This window comes from Ips typographus, linkage group LG13 (genome assembly GCF_016097725.1).
Source record: "Ips typographus isolate SLU linkage group LG13, UJ_Ityp_2.0, whole genome shotgun sequence".
Classification (NCBI taxonomy): domain Eukaryota; kingdom Metazoa; phylum Arthropoda; class Insecta; order Coleoptera; family Curculionidae; genus Ips; species Ips typographus.
In genome coordinates, this window is record NC_138434.1 from 6,271,060 (window position 1) to 6,277,637 (window position 6,578).

A 6,578-nucleotide genomic window follows, 5' to 3' on the forward strand; every position below is an offset into this window, starting at 1 on the left:
ATGTATATTTTTTTGACAAGTGTGACACATCATTAGTTTCAGAAGGTTGTGGCTACTAAAAAACGAAATAAAAAGTTCAGGTCTGTATTTGAAAATTTGAAGCTAATAAAAAAAACTATTTTTTTGAAGAGCATAAAAAAGTGCTTCCAGTAGGTGCCATTGATTAAAATGGTAAAAAAATAAAATAGAAATTTGAGTTTTCCGGTTTTTGTCGGATATCTCCCGATGTAATAAAACTTTTTTGAATTTTTTTAACCAAATTATTTAGCAATAAAATTCACAACTTTGCCTCCATTTCACTAAAGCTCTATCAACTATACTTTCTAAGATAGCAATGCTAATGCATCGAATTTGTAACACCCTGTATGTTTGCTTTACAATCATGGTACTAGATAAGCAAATGTTGTATTATATAATTCATTTCATAGCCATCATTTGATCTGAAGAATTGACACTTATATGAATTAGATTATTACTGTTCCTTCAAACATACATTTAGATAACATTACACACAGTGCTTTTGTAACATGCATACTGCCTATAATAATAAAATTAAAAAGACTAACTTTTCACAAAAATTCTCGGAGCCCTATGTTTTTAATTTTAATAACCGCTGCTTGTGTTGTATGAATTGGAATTATACAGGACCCAAAAACTGGGTATTTAAAATATTTTTGATCTTTTAAATGGCAACACTTCTTTATTATTGTATAATTTGGATTCTAGAAACAAACAATTCTAAGTATTGTTCCATGCAAGTTGTACCACAATTGTCCTGTAAATATTGATAATTTGAAACCAATAATTTTCCAATAAATCAGATTAACATCCCCAAAAATTATTGATGACATTTAAAAAAAAAAAATGTAAAAAGATAATAAACCGTCTTAGGACCTATAATTTTGAAAATTGTTTTTGACATTACTTTAAAAACAATTGAATATCAGTATGGAGTATGTTGCATGAAATATGTATAAGAATTGTTTGTAGAATCCAAAACCTCCTATAAAAATAAGGCTCTAAGTGTGTTTGCAAAAAGTAAAGCCCACTTTATAGAACAAAATTTAGTTTAAGTATTAGTATTCACTGTAAAAATTGAAGGTGATTATAAATGATAAGTCTATGGCAGTTATTACATGACATATAGACTGACAAGTGCCAGTACATAAATAGTAAATATTAAATAAAAAGTTGTAGCTTGTAGCTGCAATCCTTTTTCTTTAAGCTGGAACCCAAAACAAAAACAAAAAAGTTAATAAAATCATGTATCTAAAAACTATCACTTTTGTGATAATATTCATTTGTCAATGCCAGGTTAACCATACTGCAGGTGCAAAAAAGGCAAAAAGATTTAATTTTAATATTAGCCATAAAAAATTTAGCTTTTTAAGTGAATTCAGTTATTACTAATACTAAAATTAAATTTTGTTTTATAAACTAGGCTTAATCCCTTCCATTTCATCAAATTTATGCAGTACATACTTTACAAAGACATTGTATAATACATATTAACTCAATGTTGAGCAATGCCCGTTTACTAAAGTGTATAATGACAATTATTAAACATAAAACAATTATGAAAACTGCATTGGTTTTTATTTGAATGTTAATTTAAGTAAAATCAATATACTGACCTCGATACTGACCTTAAAACTTGCTTTTTTATTCATGGTTCTAATGTAAGTAGTTGAACAAATTGCACACAGTTTCACTCTTCAACTTGATTGATATGTTGCAATCTTCTTAGTGGGTAATTTGTTCTTGGCTTAGGTCAATTTCTTCATAAAAGTTGTATTTTCCGAGGTATTTTCTCATCCACATGGAAAAGTAGTGAAGTATTCAGCATATACAGGATACAGATCTGTGAAATAGGCCCAATATGTTAGTTGAACTACCCTTAAAAAATTGTCAGACTAGACAAATTTTTAGTAATGTATACAAGTGATGCATCAGCAGAGATTATTTAGGTTAGGTATGAAATTGCCTAATTGCCATTGTAATCTTACCTGGGCTAGCAGGCGTTGTGACTATCGAAAAATATACATTTACTTGAATTTAGTGAATAATCTTCACCAATTATTAGACTATTGTAATAAAAATACAATTATTTTAGCTGCATGTTAGTTTTTTTGACACAACCAAACGAAAACAAAACAGCAAAGTGACATGTTGCATGTTGGCATTTGACATCATATCAGATCCAAGAGGGCCTATCAGCGGAACATCTTTTCTCAATGCGATACGCCGGGTGACGTCACAGTGGATGCTCGGGCGCACAATATGCACTTAAAACCCAAGGGATTACTGGCGTTGTCCGTGGTTTTGTATTACTATTTGATTCTCTCTCTTCATTAAAGTATAGTATTTGTAGGAAGGGGTTCACGTTCAAGTTCGACTAAACGAAATATCTAAAAATTTAGATTCAATTGGATTTATTGTTTTTCTGTGCAGATATAATGTCATTAGAATCATTTTAGAGGAGTATACAGAGTTAAAAGCCTACTTTGCATTAGTTGTAGACAAAGAAAAATCTTACACGGCTAGGACTTTAAATAGCATGTTACAGGATTCCCAAAATTACCTATATTTGGTCTTCTTAAAGCCCATACTGTATGAAATGAATGATTCTCTTCTATGGGAATTTCTATTTTCAAAATTTTCTGTATGAGTATTTGTATGTCTAAACTTGTCTCTATTTTCCCTAAACAGTTCTCTGGAATTTCTAAAACTATCTGTAGAAGTCTCCGTATCCGAACTATAAGATTTTCTAAAATTTCCGTTTTCTGATCTACCCTTACTAAAATTAAGATTCTTTATTGAACTATTAATTACTGAAATTTCTGGTTTCTGTGTGAGTCCTGCCTTACCACAGTAATCTAAATCAGGTTCCAAGTAAACAATTCCACGTTGTGGAGGTTTAAATTCTCCTACCCTAATACGTGTTTCTTCTAATCTCCTGCATAAATTTATTAATTCAAAAGGAGTGCTAACTTCCTGCAAAACTAACCTTTCCTGATAAAATGGCAGTATATTATTTCTTAAAACTTTTAATCTAAGTGAATCTGGTACTGAAACCTGCATTCGATCAAATAGTTGAGACATAGCTGCTACATAAATACCTATTGGTTCATCTGATCCTTGCGTTCTATTCAAAATTTGATTCCAAAGTTTATCCGAAAAATTATGAGGTACAAATTCATCTTTCATTAATTTTATTAGTGAATCCCATCCTGAAGCATAACGTGAAATTAACTGATAATAATTAAGAGCTTGCCCCTCAAACAAGTCTACTGCAGAACCAAAAAGTTCGTCCTTAGATACTCCTCTAGACCGAGATAATTCTTCAACTCTCTGCAAAAATGCATTAAAACTTAAATCCGATTGACCAGAAAATTTTAAATCCCACTTATACAGGGTAATTCAAATTCGACCCTCACCATTGGGATCTCGGAAACTATAAGAGATACGAGAAAGTTTAAATTGGGGCAAAGTTGCGCAATGTAAAGCTCAACCAAATGCAGTTTTAAAAATTTCGATTTTCCGAGTACTTCCGAAGATATCCGAAAAAAACTGAAAATTTGTTTTTTCGTTTTTATTTATTTCTAATCTTATTTAAAGAGATATTCCAAAACTAAAAGCACCTTTTCATTGCCACTTTTTCTCAGCTATTCGATGATGGATTCAAATTTGCCACACGACGTTTCATTTTTTGGCAGCCATCATCAACTTTCGTTTTTCTTATGGGCGCCATATTGGATTTTTAGCCCACCAAATAGTACGTTTTATTCTGATTTTAGTGATGTATAATAACTTATGATTTGCTTCATAAATAACAAAATAATTCAATAAAAACTATTTTTACTTTAGTTATTGGCTTTGAGTTAATGGGCCGTTTTATAAAATGTCATTATTTGACAGTACTTGTCAAACACGATAATTCGGACGATCATTAGAGCTTTTAGAGATTTTACCTTAGGTAGCTTTGAGTTAATGAGACGTTTTATGAAGATTACTTGGTAGTACTTGTCACACGCAATTGGCCTGAACATACTTAGTCACAAAGGTGTACACGTGACTTAAACCGGTTTATTCACTCAAAGAGCTTAGGCCACTCGCTACGCTTGTGCACCTAGTTGTTCTTTTCGTGAATAAAAAATGGTTTAAGTCACTTGCTGCAAAGTAACTATTAAATCACTCTGAATGACATTCGCCTATTTACAGATGCAAACAAACAAAAATCAATGTTACATCTACGGGGCGCGGTGCAAATTTAATAGAACTGTAATTTTAGTTTTTTTTTTTAATATAAGAAGTCGAAATTTAATAAAATACTGTATAAGACACGTGACTTAAACCGGTTTATTCACTCGAATAAACATGAATGAATAAAAAATGGTTTGTCACTTCCAAAATAAATAACTATAAACTTGAACTTAACATTATAAAAAATTTAAATTTGGCAAAAAATGAAGTTCCTAAAATAATGATCTTTCTCTTGGAAACATAAATAACCCTTTTAAGTTAGAGATAATGCTCACAAATCTCTTTTTCTGATTAACCTAAATAGTTCAGCAATGCTTGTATAATAATAACATTTTCTGCGGGGGTTTCTTTTCTAGATACATTTTTAACTATGATTGACGCTCTAATGATCGTCCGAATTATCGTGTTTGACAAGTACTGTCAAACAATGACATTTTTTAAAACGGCCCATTAACTCAAAGCCAATAACTAAAGTAAAAATAGTTTTTATTGAATTATTTTGTTATTTATGAAGCAAATCATAAGTTATTATACATCACTAAAATCAGAATAAAACGTACTATTTGGTGGGCTAAAAATCCAATATGGCGCCCATAAGAAAAAAGAAAGTTGATGATGACTGACAGAAAACGAAACGTCGTGTGGCAAATTTGAATCCATCATCGAATAGCTAGGAAAAAGTGGCAATGAAAAGATACTTTTAGTTTTGGGATATCTCTTCAAATAAGGTTAGAAATAAATAAAAACAAAAAATCAAATTTTCAGTTTTTTTCGGATATCTTCGGAAGTCCTCGGAAAATCAAAATTTTTAAAACAGCATTTGGTTGAGCTTTATATTGCGCAACTTTGCCCCAATTTAAACTTTCTCGTATCTCTTATGGTTTCTGAGATCCCAATGGTGAGGGTCGAATTTGAATTACCCGGTATATTAACTTCCTAAAATTCAAATTATATTGTTAAGTAAAATCCTTTTTTTGCAGACATGGTCTGATATTAAATATAACTAAAAAAAAGCAAATGCGCTTAAAGCAGATATCACACAAACTGGAGGTGGTCCCCCTATTGCAAACAAATTTACAGATTTTGAACAAAGAATACTGCAAGTATTAGGAAAGTCATTTTATGAGGGAGTGGGAAGCTTAGAAGTTGGGGTAGGGGTCACTGTCCCAAAGTTTTATCTGGTTTTTTTATAAATATTATATTGTAATAATTTTAGCTTCAAAGTGCAGTTCGAAAGGAATTACCTCAAGAAACATTTACATTATTGGAGACTAACCCCTCTAGTTACATGTTGCCGTCAAACTTTGATGTAAGTTGTTGGAGAAATCATATATATTTCGATAGTAAATACACTTGATCAGCTAATCCTTAACTTTTTAAATTGACTTGTTTATGATGACTATATCAATGTCTAAGTTTACCAAGAGAATAGATAGTTCACTTGATAAACAATACTAACATGATGATAATGAAAATATTATTGACTAGTTTCTTGGTTTTCAGCAAGAGGAAGTCAATATTTGCTCTCCTGGTGAATTTACTTATAATTTGAGATAGTGGAACTAATGTCAGGAAATTAATTATTTGTCCCTCATTTTATGAATAATTTGTAATAATATATTTTTAGTCTTGTGAGGTGGAAATGGCAGAAATTCGAAACAAAGAAAGCACAGTTCATGACCATGATTATAATAAGAAAAAGAGAAAAGAAACAAGTAAGGAAACAGAAGATAAACTGTACAAGGACACAATATTAGAGCTGCGAGAGATAAAATATGAATTAAAGGAAATTAATGGGAGTCTAAAAGAATTAACAGCAGCAATAAAGGAATATGTTCAAAATCGATAGAGATTACTTATTTATTTTGTTTAATTGAATTTTATGTTAAGAGAATTCAGTTTTATTTATTAATGTTCTGTGAATAGACATTACTGCAAATTATAATTTTATTTTGAGTTAAAAGATTTTGCTCTTTTCTTCCAATAACTTATCAAAAAAGTTATGTTGCTTTAGCTTTTAATAATTTTGTGTTAAGAAATATTTGTGCTGTTTTTAATATTCTAGAAAAAATTAAAAATATATAAATGATAATATAAATGATAATTAGTATTAAAATTACCACATTCAAAGAAAAAAAAGCCTGAAAATGGTGAGGTTTTGTTTTTTGTTTATCAATCCCAATCCTCTGACCGGTTTCGCCGTATTACGGCTCATCAGAGAGGCTATAGGGCTTGATAACCAAAGAACAAAACCTTCGTTCCAGTATAGTCAACTGGATGCCAGAAATGATAGTTGTGTGCAACATCTGGTGACA

The 6,578-nt window shown here is 30.5% G+C and overlaps 1 long non-coding RNA gene across 1 annotated transcript; it reads left to right on the plus strand.

Annotated features, from left to right (window-relative positions):
- Nucleotides 1-5,198: 5,198 nt before the first annotated feature.
- On the plus strand, nt 5,199-6,307 carry LOC145736868 (uncharacterized). Its single transcript, XR_014180132.1, has 3 exons — nt 5,199-5,414; nt 5,480-5,572; nt 5,767-6,307. It is a non-coding gene; the product is annotated as an uncharacterized LOC145736868 (long non-coding RNA).
- The last annotated feature ends 271 nt before the right edge of the window (nt 6,308-6,578 follow it).